Source organism: Lonchura striata, chromosome Z (genome assembly GCF_050655825.1).
Source record: "Lonchura striata isolate lonStrDom1 chromosome Z, ASM5065582v1, whole genome shotgun sequence".
NCBI lineage: Eukaryota > Metazoa > Chordata > Aves > Passeriformes > Estrildidae > Lonchura > Lonchura striata.
In genome coordinates, this window is record NC_140740.1 from 5997046 (window position 1) to 6015379 (window position 18334).

Here is an 18334-nt window from a genome sequence, read left to right on the forward strand (position 1 = left end):
AGCCTGTCACGCGTGGTGTTTCTGGAAATAAGCACCTAGTCTTCCTGGCATGCATAGCAAAGAAAAAGAGGGGCAACAATCCAAGGGAAATCCACTTTAGGATGGTTCATCATTCAGCATTGAAGAAACTTTAAAAAATCAATCCCAAAAGAATGTGGAGGCAGTGAACTTAGAAAGTATTAACTTCGTACTCTACAGATGATGCAGGTTTTGAATAATTTTGGAATAATTTTCAAACTACGTGTGCCAGGGAAGACTCATGCAGACAAGATGCACTCTCTTCTCATCCATTGCAGATGAGTAGAGAAATATTAATACATTATAATTAACAGCTCTACTTTCTAGAAGTGACCAAAGTGGATTTTTAACCTCTCATGTTTGCAGTATGTACATGCATATTCACAGGATAAGACCATGACCACTCACCTGTCTAAATAATTCACAACACTGGGACTCCTATGCTTCTTCATGATTGTGATTTCATTAACAGTTAGTTGCTTCCTCTGCTGTCCCTTAAGGCTTATTTTCTTTATGGCCACCTAAAATGACACTGAAAATCAGTAACTTGAGAAGCTGGTGGCACAAGGCCACAAGGCACATGGAGCAAGTGATTTTGCAATGACACAGTTGAGCTGTGCCAAACTGCCTTGTGATTAGGCATTGCAGTAATTAGGAAATGACATTGCAATAGCCCATTTCTCCACTCCCTTGGGGGCTAGTTACAGGACATGTGGCCACTGAGGTTTTGCCCTGAACACTTGGTAACACTGGTGTCTCAACTATCACCCACAAACCTCTGAGCCCACTCCCTGCTGCTTTGTATGGGATTCAGAAGAAGTAATCCATGCCTTAATACTCTGTGGCTACATCTTGGGCTATGGGCAGGGCTTCGAGTTTCTAGGGACGCCTCTTAGATCTCTCCCTATGTGCAGTTCCCAAGTGCAGCACTGCAGGTGGCTAAAGAACTACCAGTAACTTTCAGATGTATTTGCTGGCAACCAGAAGTGAGAATTCAGGACTCTGAAGCTGTAGCCCCAAAGAGCAGTGAGATGCTCTAAGGCACCACCTTTGTTTTAGCAATTGAGAGCGAGTGAGCACATCCTTCTCTGAAATGAACTGCTGCCCTGCGTGACTTCCTTCTGGCAGCTGAAAAGGACAAAGACTGTCCCCAATGTATTTTGCAGGCTGGTACCAGTCTGTGTTTCTTGTGCCTCTTCAGCACAGCTCGACCCAAAGCTCCAGCCACAGCTGCTCGCACCAGAGGGGAAAGGCCTTGAGTGCAGCAGAGTCTGTGGGGGATGTTGACATTTACCTCTCCTCCTGTGGCTTGGTTGAGTGCTCTAACCACAGATCCAAAATGCCTAGAAACAAAACAGAAGCAGAGAAAGGAGAAGCTGTTTATTTCTTAGAGTGAAAGCTGGCCCACACAGGAGATCTCTGCTGTAAATGCCTAAAACCTGCAGGATGCAGGAGGGCTCTGCCAGAAGGCAGATGATGCATTTTCCTCTCAAGTGCATGGGCAGTGCCTGGGCTGGTTGCAGAAGCGCTGGGGTTTACTGACTCAGCTCCTAAAGGGAATTTATTCTTTCATCTTAGGTTTGAGTTTCTAAACTCTGTGGTTCCTATTCTGAGCATGGAGCATTTCCTTCCAAGAACCGTGGATTGAATGAAATTCTCCTGGGAACTGTTATCTCATAGCTTTGAGAGGGGCTAGGTTGCCCTTTCAGGCAAGCAAGATTCTTCTTTATTCATTAGTGTGGCAGTGTGGTTTTGAGACATACAAAAATACTGAAGAAATTAACACAGAGCTGTCCCACACTTGAGAGACAAGGAGATCTTCCAGGTCCTGCTCCTTGATGTAGGCAGACTTTGGCAGCATGGAGATGTCTCTGACAATGCCTTCTGAGCACCCTCACAAGTTCTGAGCAGCGCTGAAGAGATAGGACAATCTATCTCCAGTGTCTGAACATGTTTGCAGCTGACCTGACTTCACACTGGATAGATATTCCAGTGGAACACCTGATATACCAGTGATATAGCAGAAGAACCCCTGGCCCATGGTTGTGTAGAAGTAAGTGTGGCTGGACTCACCCCTTGCCAATATATTCCATTTCAGTGTATTTCATCTTGGGATTTTCCACGTTCACCATTTTCCCTGAGGGAAACAAAATGCAAGATGCTCACTTTAAAGCAGAGATCCCAGCTTCCAGGAGATACAAAAGGCAGCCCCAGTGTCTGGAGGCAGTCAGCTACTTGCAACAACAGCAACAACATCAACAGGACAGGCAGCCCTGCAGTGCAGATGGCTGGCACAGAGACTGATTGTGTAGAGCCCTTGGAAGAGTTCTCTTGACAGGAAACAAAGCACAGGGAGATGCATTCCCAGGAGAGGAGCACATCTTCTCCAGCTTTCAGCCAAAACATTGCCCAAACAATGCCTTTCCAATTGTAATCCAGAGCAGCTCATGCTATAACCAATGTCGACAGTGCTTTCAGCATCGGGACCCTCACCCTTCATGAGCAGGCTGAGCTCACAGACACCCATCTTGGGGCTAAGGAAGGCTCCAGCCCTGTCCCGCCAGCCCTCAGGGACAGGGCAGTGACCACAACAAGGCTGGCAAAGCCCAAGCATGAGTACTGACAAGCAATGGGAAGAAGCCACAGGCAGCCTGGGCCCCGTACAAAGTGTTGCCCCCATTCATGCCACAACAGGATGGGCTTTGAGATCAGACACACCGAGGTGCAGATCAATGCCATTTTTGTCCCAACAGATGATGGTAGACACAGAATCCACTGGGCTCTCCACTGGGCTCTGCTCTCAGCCCCACCAGGTCTTATCTGAGAGTTCAGCACTGGCAGCTGTTATGGGCAAGAAGCAGATTCATTGGGCTGTGCTGCAGAATCCCAGAGGACTTGATGTGTTTTCCTAGAGACGGATCTGAGCAGGGCTCGGGCCAATGGGTAGGATTCTAAGAGTCATGGGAAAGAGTGGGGAAGGTACGAAAAAGTGCCATGGATCTGAGGAATATACCATGGATGGGCTGGAGGCTGTCTCCTGAGAAATGCCTGCAGTACAGATTTATCTGATCAAGCCACTTCGATGTGTCTCTCTTGGACACATCTTTAGAGGCATAAAACTAGGATATGAAATACAGATTGTTATAAAAGTATCTGTTTTTTTCTTTGGGGGCACACGGGAAACACCTCCTGCTCTCTATTTCTCCTGTAACCTGATATTCTTTCACAGTAGTTTTTATTGACAAAAATATAGCATTCTCACGAAAAGAAACTGTATATGTAGTAGTGGCAACATAAAAATGTCATAAAAATGACATCAATAAGACATGTGGGGCAGAAGGGCTCCTTCAGGATGGAGATAAACCAACTCCACCAAAAAAAAACCCCTACAAAGAAACAAACAAAACCAAAAAACCCAGCAAAAAGAAAACCAAAAAAACAACCCCATAAAAAATAAACAGGGAAAAAGCAAAAAACCCCAAACTACCAGCCCCCTAAAAAAAAATCCCCAACCAAAAAGACAAAAGTCCAAAACCATAAAATTTCTGTGAAGATTTTTTGCTCTGATGACTGGTTGGAAGTCAGGAGTCTAAGGGGAAATTAGGAAGCTAAAAATTCTCTTTGGTTTGGGCACTAGCATGCAGGACTTGCCTAGCCTTCTGCTGATGCAAGAAAAATCCCTGCTTCAGCCTTTAGCCGAGAGGGAAGCGCAGGCAAACCCAGGCCAGTCCCAGCTGTCTTCAGAGGCAGCAGGAACACCCAGAGCTCTCTCTCGCTGCCTCGGAGCACAGCACTTCCTCTCGGGAGTCCTAAATGGCCCTGTGACACCAAACTCAGGAGGAACATTTGGTACAGCTCTGCTGACACCTGCACACAATCCACTGACCCTCAGACAAGAAATACACCAGACGTACGGAGCATACGCAGGTACTGCTCCTCAGTCTCCTGGTTCTCAGAAGCCACGTGGAGGGAGATGAAGGAGCTGAGAAGAAGGAGATCACCAAAGGATGAGATTGAGTTCACAGGTTCCACATCATAGGTTCCTTTAAGTAATGCTGCTGCAGAGCGAGGATTGGGACCAGAGCCCGTGCAGACGTGCTGAAACTGCATCACTTTTCGAGGAGGGGGAAGTTCCAGTGGTCCGGGACAAATTTGGTGATCTTCACGGCCAGTGTGTTCTTGGAGGTCTTTGGAGGCTGCCTGGTGAGATATCAACACATGCACCTCAAGTCAAACAGAATATAGCAGTCAGAGACAACAGCTTATCCCTCTCAGACAAGAGTGACTGACTGTGAGGAAAGGGAAAGAACAGGTTAACAAGGAATACAGACAGCTTGGAAAAGAATGGGGCCTCACAGATTCCTGGAAAACACAATCATCTTCTTCCAGCTTAGCAAAAGCCAAAAGAGACTGTACAAGTGAAGAAGTGCTCCAGAAAACTGCAGAACACTTCCACAAACCAAACACACCTTTCCACAAAGGAAAACAGACAAAAAAAGCCCTGCCACCTGCAGCACTGCCACGTGTGCCCTTGGCCACGACGCTGCAGAAGCCCAGAGATCGACCTTCCCTGAGCCGAGCAGCCAGAAGCTCAGCCAGAGTCCCCAGACCTTCAGGGCCTCAAAGTGACAGGTCAAAGGCCAATTTCTAGCTGGAGGCCACTGCCTGCAGGAAATGGCTACGTCCCACAGGATTGCAGCACTCGGCATCCTCAGCAAGCAACATGCAAGTGCTGGCTGGTCAGAAACTTGCAGTTCTGCCTTGCACTAAAGACAGCACCACCCACAACTGGCACTTACTGTCTTGGATCGATCGGCCACAGCTGCAGGCTTGTGGTCATCTTGCTCCTTTTGCTCCTTTTTGGCTCCTTCTCCAGGAGCAGAGGGAGCCGGGGCAGAGACCGCTGTTCCTTCTGCCATCTGCGGCAAGAGAGAAGCATGAGGGACAGGCCGTTACCTCTCATTTATGACCTTGTTTCTCCTCAGATCCACAACCACCTTTTCAAAGGAGAAATCCTCAACTTTGTTAGCAATGGGATTCTAAGTCACTCCAACCAGATGAAAATGGGCCAGCTCAACAGAACTCTATTTGATGCACTCTATGAATTTGATAGTCCTCCCCGGCTGCCATCAGCAAGCAATGGTGCCCCTGCACAACAATGGAGCTTTGAGCTCTTTTATTTATTGGCCTGAAATGGAAAAAGAGGAAATAGCCAGCAAGGCCATTGCTATTGCTGCGGCAGATATGGAAAAGTCAAACTGGATCAGAATGCCATCCAGTGCGTGAAAAGGGCAGGAACGTTTGTGCAGAAGCATCTGTGCTTGTTGTAAAAGAGAGAAAATGGGCAGGGCTTCACCTCCTAGCAAGCCAACAAGCCAAAGTGTTCCCTCCTCAGGTGGCTAAAGCACTTGGAGGCAGTGAGGGCATGTTTGGCAGGGAAACAGCCCTGGTGGTGAGCACTGTCACATATGGATCTATGGAAGTGTGCCTGAAGGTCCCTCAGGAGGCTCCCGTTGTCCAGGCTGAAACCCCTCCCTAGCTCTCGTGTCCTTCTCTGCACACGCTCCAGCCCCTCAAGGACTTTCAGCTTCAGAGGGGCCAACAAGTGGACACACACTCCCAGCTCTGGCCGCAGCGCTGCCCAGCCCAGGGGGACGGCCACTGCCCTGCTCCTGCTGCCCCACTGCTGCTCACACAGGCCAGGATGCCCTTGGCCTTCTTGGCTATGTGGCCAAGCGCTAGCCCACATTCAGCTGCTCTTGACTGGCACCACTGGGTCCTTTTAGCCTACTCAGGTCCCTCACCACAAAATTGCCCCTTTGACTTCAAATACAGCATCCCTGGTTCCAAGATGTCCTGCCTCTTCTCAGCCAAACAAGACAGCAGTCAAGGACTTGCAGCCTCACCCCCACCCTAGGCCCTAATGCCATTTCCAAAGCTGCAGGCTTCATCGCAAAAGGCGTCCACAGAAACTTGCTGCTTCTTCTTTCTGCCACACAAGAAGTCTTCCCAACGAGGCACTTGGTTTCTTTGGCCACACTCAACAAGAATGGCACCCACAGATTCCTAGACAACTCAATCATCTCCTTGCAGCTTAGCAAAAGCCAAAAGAGACTGTACAAGTGAAGAAGTGCTCCAGAAAACTGCAGAACACTTCCACAAACCAAACACACCTTTCCACAAAGGGAAAACAGACAAAAAAAGCCCTGCCACCTGCAGCACTGCCACGTGTGCCCTTGGCCACGACGCTGCAGAAGCCCAGAGATCGACCTTCCCTGAGCCGAGCAGCCAGAAGCTCAGCCAGAGTCCCCAGACCTTCAGGGCCTCAAAGTGACAGGTCAAAGGCCAATTTCTAGCTGGAGGCCACTGCCTGCAGGAAATGGCTACGTCCCACAGGATTGCAGCACTCGGCATCCTCAGCAAGCAACATGCAAGTGCTGGCTGCTCAGAAACTTGCAGCTCTGCCTTGCACTAAAGACAGCACCACCCACAACTGGCACTTACTGTCTTGGATCGATCGGCCACAGCTGCAGGCTTGTGGTCATCTTGCTCCTTTTGCTCCTTTTTGGCTCCTTCTCCAGGAGCAGAGGGAGCCGGGGCAGAGACCGCTGTTCCTTCTGCCATCTGCGGCAAGAGAGAAGCATGAGGGACAGGCCGTTACCTCTCATTTATGACCTTGTTTCTCCTCAGATCCACAACCACCTTTTCAAAGGAGAAATCCTCAACTTTGTTAGCAATGGGATTCTAAGTCACTCCAACCAGATGAAAATGGGCCAGCTCAACAGAACTCTATTTGATGCACTCTATGAATTTGATAGTCCTCCCCGGCTGCCATCAGCAAGCAATGGTGCCCCTGCACAACAATGGAGCTTTGAGCTCTTTTATTTATTGGCCTGAAATGGAAAAAGAGGAAATAGCCAGCAAGGCCATTGCTATTGCTGCGGCAGATATGGAAAAGTCAAACTGGATCAGAATGCCATCCAGTGCGTGAAAAGGGCAGGAACGTTTGTGCAGAAGCATCTGTGCTTGTTGTAAAAGAGAGAAAATGGGCAGGGCTTCACCTCCTAGCAAGCCAACAAGCCAAAGTGTTCCCTCCTCAGGTGGCTAAAGCACTTGGAGGCAGTGAGGGCATGTTTGGCAGGGAAACAGCCCTGGTGGTGAGCACTGTCACATATGGATCTATGGAAGTGTGCCTGAAGGTCCCTCAGGAGGCTCCCGTTGTCCAGGCTGAAACCCCTCCCTAGCTCTCGTGTCCTTCTCTGCACACGCTCCAGCCCCTCAAGGACTTTCAGCTTCAGAGGGGCCAACAAGTGGACACACACTCCCAGCTCTGGCCGCAGCGCTGCCCAGCCCAGGGGGACGGCCACTGCCCTGCTCCTGCTGCCCCACTGCTGCTCACACAGGCCAGGATGCCCTTGGCCTTCTTGGCTATGTGGCCAAGCGCTAGCCCACATTCAGCTGCTCTTGACTGGCACCACTGGGTCCTTTTAGCCTACTCAGGTCCCTCACCACAAAATTGCCCCTTTGACTTCAAATACAGCATCCCTGGTTCCAAGATGTCCTGCCTCTTCTCAGCCAAACAAGACAGCAGTCAAGGACTTGCAGCCTCACCCCCACCCTAGGCCCTAATGCCATTTCCAAAGCTGCAGGCTTCATCGCAAAAGGCGTCCACAGAAACTTGCTGCTTCTTCTTTCTGCCACACAAGAAGTCTTCCCAACGAGGCACTTGGTTTCTTTGGCCACACTCAACAAGAATGGCACCCACAGATTCCTAGACAACTCAATCATCTCCTTGCAGCTTAGCAAAAGCCAAAAGAGACTGTACAAGTGAAGAAGTGCTCCAGAAAACTGCAGAACACTTCCACAAACCAAACACACCTTTCCACAAAGGGAAAACAGACAAAAAAAGCCCTGCCACCTGCAGCACTGCCACGTGTGCCCTTGGCCACGACGCTGCAGAAGCCCAGAGATCGACCTTCCCTGAGCCGAGCAGCCAGAAGCTCAGCCAGAGTCCCCAGACCTTCAGGGCCTCAAAGTGACAGGTCAAAGGCCAATTTCTAGCTGGAGGCCACTGCCTGCAGGAAATGGCTACGTCCCACAGGATTGCAGCACTCGGCATCCTCAGCAAGCAACATGCAAGTGCTGGCTGCTCAGAAACTTGCAGCTCTGCCTTGCACTAAAGACAGCACCACCCACAACGGGCACTTACTGTCTTGGATCGATCGGCCACAGCTGCAGGCTTGTGGTCATCTTGCTCCTTTTGCTCCTTTTTGGCTCCTTCTCCAGGAGCAGAGGGAGCCGGGGCAGAGACCGCTGTTCCTTCTGCCATCTGCGGCAAGAGAGAAGCATGAGGGACAGGCCGTTACCTCTCATTTATGACCTCGTTTCTCCTCAGATCCACAACCACCTTTTCAAAGGAGAAATCCTCAACTTTGTTAGCAATGGGATTCTAAGTCACTCCAACCAGATGAAAATGGGCCAGCTCAACAGAACTCCATTTGATGCACTCTATGAATTTGATAGTCCTCCCCGGCTGCCATCAGCAAGCAATGGTGCCCCTGCACAACAATGGAGCTTTGAGCTCTTTTATTTATTGGCCTGAAATGGAAAAAGAGGAAATAGCCAGCAAGGCCATTGCTATTGCTGCGGCAGATATGGAAAAGTCAAACTGGATCAGAATGCCATCCAGTGCGTGAAAAGGGCAGGAACGTTTGTGCAGAAGCATCTGTGCTTGTTGTAAAAGAGAGAAAATGGGCAGGGCTTCACCTCCTAGCAAGCCAACAAGCCACAAGACAAAAGTGTTCCCTCCTCAGGTGGCTAAAGCACTTGGAGGTAGTGAGGGCATGTTTGGCAGGGAAACAGCCCTGGTGGTGAGCACTGTCACATATGGATCTATGGAAGTGTGCCTGAAGGTCCCTCAGGAGGCTCCCGTTGTCCAGGCTGAAACCCCTCCCTAGCTCTCGTGTCCTTCTCTGCACACGCTCCAGCCCCTCAAGGACTTTCAGCTTCAGAGGGGCCAACAAGTGGACACACACTCCCAGCTCTGGCCGCAGCGCTGCCCAGCCCAGGGGGACGGCCACTGCCCTGCTCCTGCTGCCCCACTGCTGCTGACACAGGCCAGGATGCCCTTGGCCTTCTTGGCTATGTGGCCAAGCTCTGGCCCACATTCAGCTGCTCTTGACTGGCACCACTGGGTCCTTTTAGCCTACTCAGGTCCCTCACCACAAAATTGCCCCTTTGACTTCAAATACAGCATCCCCGGTTCCAAGATGTCCTGCCTCTTCTCAGCTAAACAAGACAGCAGTCAAGGACTTGCAGCTTCACCCCCACCCTAGGCCCTAATGCCATTTCCAAAGCTGCAGGCTTCATCGCAAAAGGCGTCCACAGAAACTTGCTGCTTCTTCTTTCTGCCACACAAGAAGTCTTCCCAACGAGGCACTTGGTTTCTTTGGCCACACTCAACAAGAATGGCACCCACAGATTCCTAGACAACTCAATCATCTCCTTGCAGCTTAGCAAAAGCCAAAAGAGACTGTACAAGTGAAGAAGTGCTCCAGAAAACTGCAGAACACTTCCACAAACCAAACACACCTTTCCACAAAGGGAAAACAGACAAAAAAAGCCCTGCCACCTGCAGCACTGCCACGTGTGCCCTTGGCCACGACGCTGCAGAAGCCCAGAGATCGACCTTCCCTGAGCCGAGCAGCCAGAAGCTCAGCCAGAGTCCCCAGACCTTCAGGGCCTCAAAGTGACAGGTCAAAGGCCAATTTCTAGCTGGAGGCCACTGCCTGCAGGAAATGGCTACGTCCCACAGGATTGCAGCACTCGGCATCCTCAGCAAGCAACATGCAAGTGCTGGCTGCTCAGAAACTTGCAGCTCTGCCTTGCACTAAAGACAGCACCACCCACAACGGGCACTTACTGTCTTGGATCGATCGGCCACAGCTGCAGGCTTGTGGTCATCTTGCTCCTTTTGCTCCTTTTTGGCTCCTTCTCCAGGAGCAGAGGGAGCCGGGGCAGAGACCGCTGTTCCTTCTGCCATCTGCGGCAAGAGAGAAGCATGAGGGACAGGCCGTTACCTCTCATTTATGACCTCGTTTCTCCTCATATCCACAACCACCTTTTCAAAGGAGAAATCCTCAACTTTGTTAGCAATGGGATTCTAAGTCACTCCAACCAGATGAAAATGGGCCAGCTCAACAGAACTCTATTTGATGCACTCTATGAATTTGATAGTCCTCCCCGGCTGCCATCAGCAAGCAATGGTGCCCCTGCACAACAATGGAGCTTTGAGCTCTTTTATTTATTGGCCTGAAATGGAAAAAGAGGAAATAGCCAGCAAGGCCATTGCTATTGCTGCGGCAGATATGAAAAAGTCAAACTGGATCAGAATGCCATCCAGTGCGTGAAAAGGGCAGGAACGTTTGTGCAGAAGCATCTGTGCTTATTGTAAAAGAGAGAAAATGGGCAGGGCTTCACCTCCTAGCAAGCCAACAAGCCACAAGACAAAAGCGTCCCCTCCTCAGGTGGCTAAAGCACTTGGAGGCAGTGAGGGCATGTTTGGCAGGGAAACAGCCCTGGTGGTGAGCACTGTCACATATGGATCTATGGAAGTGTGCCTGAAGGTCCCTCAGGAGGCTCCCGTTGTCCAGGCTGAAACCCCTCCCTAGCTCTCGTGTCCTTCTCTGCACACGCTCCAGCCCCTCAAGGACTTTCAGCTTCAGAGGGGCCAACAAGTGGACACACACTCCCAGCTCTGGCCGCAGCGCTGCCCAGCCCAGGGGGACGGCCACTGCCCTGCTCCTGCTGCCCCACTGCTGCTGACACAGGCCAGGATGCCCTTGGCCTTCTTGGCTATGTGGCCAAGCTCTGGCCCACATTCAGCTGCTCTTGACTGGCACCACTGGGTCCTTTTAGCCTACTCAGGTCCCTCACCACAAAATTGCCCCTTTGACTTCAAATACAGCATCCCCGGTTCCAAGATGTCCTGCCTCTTCTCAGCCAAACAAGACAGCAGTCAAGGACTTGCAGCTTCACCCCCACCCTAGGCCCTAATGCCATTTCCAAAGCTGCAGGCTTCATCGCAAAGGGCGTCCACAGAAACTTGCTGCTTCTTCTTTCTGCCACACAAGAAGTCTTCCCAACGAGGCACTTGGTTTCTTTGGCCACACTCAACAAGAATGGCACCCACAGATTCCTAGACAACTCAATCATCTCCTTGCAGCTTAGCAAAAGCCAAAAGAGACTGTACAAGTGAAGAAGTGCTCCAGAAAACTGCAGAACACTTCCACAAACCAAACACACCTTTCCACAAAGGGAAAACAGACAAAAAAAGCCCTGCCACCTGCAGCACTGCCACGTGTGCCCTTGGCCACGACGCTGCAGAAGCCCAGAGATCGACCTTCCCTGAGCCGAGCAGCCAGAAGCTCAGCCAGAGTCCCCAGACCTTCAGGGCCTCAAAGTGACAGGTCAAAGGCCAATTTCTAGCTGGAGGCCACTGCCTGCAGGAAATGGCTACGTCCCACAGGATTGCAGCACTCGGCATCCTCAGCAAGCAACATGCAAGTGCTGGCTGCTCAGAAACTTGCAGCTCTGCCTTGCACTAAAGACAGCACCACCCACAACGGGCACTTACTGTCTTGGATCGATCGGCCACAGCTGCAGGCTTGTGGTCATCTTGCTCCTTTTGCTCCTTTTTGGCTCCTTCTCCAGGAGCAGAGGGAGCCGGGGCAGAGACCGCTGTTCCTTCTGCCATCTGCGGCAAGAGAGAAGCATGAGGGACAGGCCGTTACCTCTCATTTATGACCTCGTTTCTCCTCAGATCCACAACCACCTTTTCAAAGGAGAAATCCTCAACTTTGTTAGCAATGGGATTCTAAGTCACTCCAACCAGATGAAAATGGGCCAGCTCAACAGAACTCTATTTGATGCACTCTATGAATTTGATAGTCCTCCCCGGCTGCCATCAGCAAGCAATGGTGCCCCTGCACAACAATGGAGCTTTGAGCTCTTTTATTTATTGGCCTGAAATGGAAAAAGAGGAAATAGCCAGCAAGGCCATTGCTATTGCTGCGGCAGATATGGAAAAGTCAAACTGGATCAGAATGCCATCCAGTGCGTGAAAAGGGCAGGAACGTTTGTGCAGAAGCATCTGTGCTTGTTGTAAAAGAGAGAAAATGGGCAGGGCTTCACCTCCTAGCAAGCCAACAAGCCACAAGACAAAAGTGTTCCCTCCTCAGGTGGCTAAAGCACTTGGAGGTAGTGAGGGCATGTTTGGCAGGGAAACAGCCCTGGTGGTGAGCACTGTCACATATGGATCTATGGAAGTGTGCCTGAAGGTCCCTCAGGAGGCTCCCGTTGTCCAGGCTGAAACCCCTCCCTAGCTCTCGTGTCCTTCTCTGCACACGCTCCAGCCCCTCAAGGACTTTCAGCTTCAGAGGGGCCAACAAGTGGACACACACTCCCAGCTCTGGCCGCAGCGCTGCCCAGCCCAGGGGGACGGCCACTGCCCTGCTCCTGCTGCCCCACTGCTGCTCACACAGGCCAGGATGCCCTTGGCCTTCTTGGCTATGTGGCCAAGCTCTGGCCCACATTCAGCTGCTCTTGACTGGCACCACTGGGTCCTTTTAGCCTACTCAGGTCCCTCACCACAAAATTGCCCCTTTGACTTCAAATACAGCATCCCCGGTTCCAAGATGTCCTGCCTCTTCTCAGCTAAACAAGACAGCAGTCAAGGACTTGCAGCTTCACCCCCACCCTAGGCCCTAATGCCATTTCCAAAGCTGCAGGCTTCATCGCAAAAGGCGTCCACAGAAACTTGCTGCTTCTTCTTTCTGCCACACAAGAAGTCTTCCCAACGAGGCACTTGGTTTCTTTGGCCACACTCAACAAGAATGGCACCCACAGATTCCTAGACAACTCAATCATCTCCTTGCAGCTTAGCAAAAGCCAAAAGAGACTGTACAAGTGAAGAAGTGCTCCAGAAAACTGCAGAACACTTCCACAAACCAAACACACCTTTCCACAAAGGGAAAACAGACAAAAAAAGCCCTGCCACCTGCAGCACTGCCACGTGTGCCCTTGGCCACGACGCTGCAGAAGCCCAGAGATCGACCTTCCCTGAGCCGAGCAGCCAGAAGCTCAGCCAGAGTCCCCAGACCTTCAGTGCCTCAAAGTGACAGGTCAAAGGCCAATTTCTAGCTGGAGGCCACTGCCTGCAGGAAATGGCTACGTCCCACAAGATTGCAGCACTCGGCATCCTCAGCAAGCAACATGCAAGTGCTGGCTGCTCAGAAACTTGCAGCTCTGCCTTGCACTAAAGACAGCACCACCCACAACGGGCACTTACTGTCTTGGATCGATCGGCCACAGCTGCAGGCTTGTGGTCATCTTGCTCCTTTTGCTCCTTTTTGGCTCCTTCTCCAGGAGCAGAGGGAGCCGGGGCAGAGACCGCTGTTCCTTCTGCCATCTGCGGCAAGAGAGAAGCATGAGGGACAGGCCGTTACCTCTCATTTATGACCTCGTTTCTCCTCAGATCCACAACCACCTTTTCAAAGGAGAAATCCTCAACTTTGTTAGCAATGGGATTCTAAGTCACTCCAACCAGATGAAAATGGGCCAGCTCAACAGAACTCTATTTGATGCACTCTATGAATTTGATAGTCCTCCCCGGCTGCCATCAGCAAGCAATGGTGCCCCTGCACAACAATGGAGCTTTGAGCTCTTTTATTTATTGGCCTGAAATGGAAAAAGAGGAAATAGCCAGCAAGGCCATTGCTATTGCTGCGGCAGATATGGAAAAGTCAAACTGGATCAGAATGCCATCCAGTGCGTGAAAAGGGCAGGAACGTTTGTGCAGAAGCATCTGTGCTTGTTGTAAAAGAGAGAAAATGGGCAGGGCTTCACCTCCTAGCAAGCCAACAAGCCACAAGACAAAAGTGTTCCCTCCTCAGGTGGCTAAAGCACTTGGAGGCAGTGAGGGCATGTTTGGCAGGGAAACAGCCCTGGTGGTGAGCACTGTCACATATGGATCTATGGAAGTGTGCCTGAAGGTCCCTCAGGAGGCTCCCGTTGTCCAGGCTGAAACCCCTCCCTAGCTCTCGTGTCCTTCTCTGCACACGCTCCAGCCCCTCAAGGACTTTCAGCTTCAGAGGGGCCAACAAGTGGACACACACTCCCAGCTCTGGCCGCAGCGCTGCCCAGCCCAGGGGGACGGCCACTGCCCTGCTCCTGCTGCCCCACTGCTGCTGACACAGGCCAGGATGCCCTTGGCCTTCTTGGCTATGTGGCCAAGCTCTGGCCCACATTCAGCTGCTCTTGACTGGCACCACTGGGTCCTTTTAGCCTACTCAGGTCCCTCACCACAAAATTGCCCCTTTGACTTCAAATACAGCATCCCCGGTTCCAAGATGTCCTGCCTCTTCTCAGCCAAACAAGACAGCAGTCAAGGACTTGCAGCCTCACCCCCACCCTAGGCCCTAATGCCATTTCCAAAGCTGCAGGCTTCATCGCAAAAGGCGTCCACAGAAACTTGCTGCTTCTTCTTTCTGCCACACAAGAAGTCTTCCCAACGAGGCACTTGGTTTCTTTGGCCACACTCAACAAGAATGGCACCCACAGATTCCTAGACAACTCAATCATCTCCTTGCAGCTTAGCAAAAGCCAAAAGAGACTGTACAAGTGAAGAAGTGCTCCAGAAAACTGCAGAACACTTCCACAAACCAAACACACCTTTCCACAAAGGGAAAACAGACAAAAAAAGCCCTGCCACCTGCAGCACTGCCACGTGTGCCCTTGGCCACGACGCTGCAGAAGCCCAGAGATCGACCTTCCCTGAGCCGAGCAGCCAGAAGCTCAGCCAGAGTCCCCAGACCTTCAGTGCCTCAAAGTGACAGGTCAAAGGCCAATTTCTAGCTGGAGGCCACTGCCTGCAGGAAATGGCTACGTCCCACAGGATTGCAGCACTCGGCATCCTCAGCAAGCAACATGCAAGTGCTGGCTGCTCAGAAACTTGCAGCTCTGCCTTGCACTAAAGACAGCACCACCCACAACTGGCACTTACTGTCTTGGATCGATCGGCCACAGCTGCAGGCTTGTGGTCATCTTGCTCCTTTTGCTCCTTTTTGGCTCCTTCTCCAGGAGCAGAGGGAGCCGGGGCAGAGACCGCTGTTCCTTCTGCCATCTGCGGCAAGAGAGAAGCATGAGGGACAGGCCGTTACCTCTCATTTATGACCTCGTTTCTCCTCTGATCCACAACCACGTTTTCAAAGGAGAAATCCTCAACTTTGTTAGCAATGGGATTCTAAGTCACTCCAACCAGATGAAAATGGGCCAACTCAACAGAACTCTATTTGATGCACTCTATGAATTTCATAGTCCTCCCTGGCTGCCATCAGCAAGCAATGGTGCCCCTGCACAACAATGGAGCTTTGAGCTCTTTTATTTATTGGCCTGAAATGGAAAAAGAGGAAATAGCCAGCAAGGCCATTGCTATTGCTGCGGCAGATATGGAAAAGTCAAACTGGATCAGAATGCCATCCAGTGCGTGAAAAGGGCAGGAACGTTTGTGCAGAAGCATCTGTGCTTATTGTAAAAGAGAGAAAATGGGCAGGGCTTCACCTCCTAGCAAGCCAACAAGCCAAAGTGTTCCCTCCTCAGGTGGCTAAAGCACTTGGAGGCAGTGAGGGCATGTTTGGCAGGGAAACAGCCCTGGTGGTGAGCACTGTCACATATGGATCTATGGAAGTGTGCCTGAAGGTCCCTCAGGAGGCTCCCGTTGTCCAGGCTGAAACCCCTCCCTAGCTCTCGTGTCCTTCTCTGCACACGCTCCAGCCCCTCAAGGACTTTCAGCTTCAGAGGGGCCAACAAGTGGACACACACTCCCAGCTCTGGCCGCAGCGCTGCCCAGCCCAGGGGGACGGCCACTGCCCTGCTCCTGCTGCCCCACTGCTGCTGACACAGGCCAGGATGCCCTTGGCCTTCTTGGCTATGTGGCCAAGCTCTGGCCCACATTCAGCTGCTCTTGACTGGCACCACTGGGTCCTTTTAGCCTACTCAGGTCCCTCACCACAAAATTGCCCCTTTGACTTCAAATACAGCATCCCCGGTTCCAAGATGTCCTGCCTCTTCTCAGCCAAACAAGACAGCAGTCAAGGACTTGCAGCCTCACCCCCACCCTAGGCCCTAATGCCATTTCCAAAGCTGCAGGCTTCATCGCAAAAGGCGTCCACAGAAACTTGCTGCTTCTTCTTTCTGCCACACAAGAAGTCTTCCCAACGAGGCACTTGGTTTCTTTGGCCACACTCAACAAGAATGGCACCCACAGATTCCTAGACAACTCAATCATCTCCTTGCAGCTTAGCAAAAGCCAAAAGAGACTGTACAAGTGAAGAAGTGCTCCAGAAAACTGCAGAACACTTCCACAAACCAAACACACCTTTCCACAAAGGGAAAACAGACAAAAAAAGCCCTGCCACCTGCAGCACTGCCACGTGTGCCCTTGGCCACGACGCTGCAGAAGCCCAGAGATCGACCTTCCCTGAGCCGAGCAGCCAGAAGCTCAGCCAGAGTCCCCAGACCTTCAGGGCCTCAAAGTGACAGGTCAAAGGCCAATTTCTAGCTGGAGGCCACTGCCTGCAGGAAATGGCTACGTCCCACAGGATTGCAGCACTCGGCATCCTCAGCAAGCAACATGCAAGTGCTGGCTGCTCAGAAACTTGCAGCTCTGCCTTGCACTAAAGACAGCACCACCCACAACGGGCACTTACTGTCTTGGATCGATCGGCCACAGCTGCAGGCTTGTGGTCATCTTGCTCCTTTTGCTCCTTTTTGGCTCCTTCTCCAGGAGCAGAGGGAGCCGGGGCAGAGACCGCTGTTCCTTCTGCCATCTGCGGCAAGAGAGAAGCATGAGGGACAGGCCGTTACCTCTCATTTATGACCTCGTTTCTCCTCAGATCCACAACCACCTTTTCAAAGGAGAAATCCTCAACTTTGTTAGCAATGGGATTCTAAGTCACTCCAACCAGATGAAAATGGGCCAGCTCAACAGAACTCTATTTGATGCACTCTATGAATTTGATAGTCCTCCCCGGCTGCCATCAGCAAGCAATGGTGCCCCTGCACAACAATGGAGCTTTGAGCTCTTTTATTTATTGGCCTGAAATGGAAAAAGAGGAAATAGCCAGCAAGGCCATTGCTATTGCTGCGGCAGATATGGAAAAGTCAAACTGGATCAGAATGCCATCCAGTGCGTGAAAAGGGCAGGAACGTTTGTGCAGAAGCATCTGTGCTTGTTGTAAAAGAGAGAAAATGGGCAGGGCTTCACCTCCTAGCAAGCCAACAAGCCAAAAGACAAAAGTGTTCCCTCCTCAGGTGGCTAAAGCACTTGGAGGCAGTGAGGGCATGTTTGGCAGGGAAACAGCCCTGGTGGTGAGCACTGTCACATATGGATCTATGGAAGTGTGCCTGAAGGTCCCTCAGGAGACTCCCGTTGTCCAGGCTGAAACCCCTCCCTAGCTCTCGTGTCCTTCTCTGCACACGCTCCAGCCCCTCAAGGACTTTCAGCTTCAGAGGGGCCAACAAGTGGACACACACTCCCAGCTCTGGCCGCAGCGCTGCCCAGCCCAGGGGGACGGCCACTGCCCTGCTCCTGCTGCACCACTGCTGCTGACACAGGCCAGGATGGCCTTGGCCTTCTTGGCTATGTGGCCAAGCGCTAGCCCACATTCAGCTGCTCTTGACTGGCACCACTGGGTCCTTTTAACCTACTCAGGTCCCTCACCACAAAATTGCCCCTTTGACTTCAAATACAGCATCCCCGGTTCCAAGATGTCCTGCCTCTTCTCAGCCAAACAAGACAGCAGTCAAGGACTTGCAGCCTCACCCCCACCCTAGGCCCTAATGCCATTTCCAAAGCTGCAGGCTTCATCGCAAAAGGCGTCCACAGAAACTTGCTGCTTCTTCTTTCTGCCACACAAGAAGTCTTCCCAACGAGGCACTTGGTTTCTTTGGCCACACTCAACAAGAATGGCACCCACAGATTTCTAGACAACTCAATCATCTCCTTGCAGCTTAGCAAAAGCCAAAAGAGACTGTACAAGTGAAGAAGTGCTCCAGAAAACTGCAGAACACTTCCACAAACCAAACACACCTTTCCACAAAGGGAAAACAGACAAAAAAAGCCCTGCCACCTGCAGCACTGCCACGTGTGCCCTTGGCCACGACGCTGCAGAAGCCCAGAGATCGACCTTCCCTGAGCCGAGCAGCCAGAAGCTCAGCCAGAGTCCCCAGACCTTCAGGGCCTCAAAGTGACAGGTCA